Below are 876 nucleotides of genomic sequence, written 5' to 3'. Positions count from 1 at the left end.
GTGTTTTTTCATCTTGCAGTATAGCTTCTCCTCGGTGGCTGCCTTTGTACGCGCGGTGGCAACCTTGGACCTCCTTTCTCTACGCGCCGTAATAATAAGCAAGCGGGCGAGCGAGGGCCGAGCGTCATGCGTCGACCACCAGACTTCCGCGACGGAAGGCCTCGCCCCCTTTCCCGTCTCACCTTATACCCTTGCCCCCCTCTCTACCGCGCAGAGCTACCGTCGCGCGCGTTTCGCCGCCAACCTCGCGACAGGAGCCTCGCGGCCCTCTCAAGTGGCGAACAAAGAAAACACCGGCACACCGACGTCATATCCGTTGCGTGGAGCGCAATCCGAAGAAACTGCGGGAGGCTTTGAGGCAATCGTATCGCGTATCGAGAAAAGACACGTCCGATAAAAATGAAGCTAGGAGAAGGGTACGGGAGAGTGGCGGCGGTAACGAGCGGCCTGCGGGCTGCAGCCGTCGCCGACGTCTGTAGGAATCGTGGGACAAGCGACCCCGGCGCGGAGCGAAGGTTAACCGGTTCGAACGGCGTTCGGTTCGGCCCTCGAGCCCTCGCTCGCTTCAAGAGCAGTGACGGGGAGAGGTTTTTGAAGAAATGAAAAGACCGAGCGAGAAGAAAAGCACTCAGGGACTTTCTGGAACTGTACTCACGTCGATAGGCAGGCCACGTAACTCAAGGAGCCGTGTTTTCCAAACGTCCAAAGGCTTCGGACTCAACGGTGCATGACTGTTTCTCGAGCTGCTCTTGGTGTGTGTTTCGTCGGCGGTGGGAAATTTCTCTTCGGGCGTCCATAACAATCAGGGACGACGGACAGCGGGCTAGATAGAAGATATGTGGATAAGACGCTCTAAGGCGTTTCCATGGATTTTAT

This window comes from Dermacentor albipictus, chromosome 1, assembly GCF_038994185.2.
Source record: "Dermacentor albipictus isolate Rhodes 1998 colony chromosome 1, USDA_Dalb.pri_finalv2, whole genome shotgun sequence".
Classification (NCBI taxonomy): Eukaryota; Metazoa; Arthropoda; class Arachnida; order Ixodida; family Ixodidae; genus Dermacentor; species Dermacentor albipictus.
The sequence above is the reverse complement of the archived record's forward strand: the minus strand, read 5'-3'. Positions refer to the sequence as shown.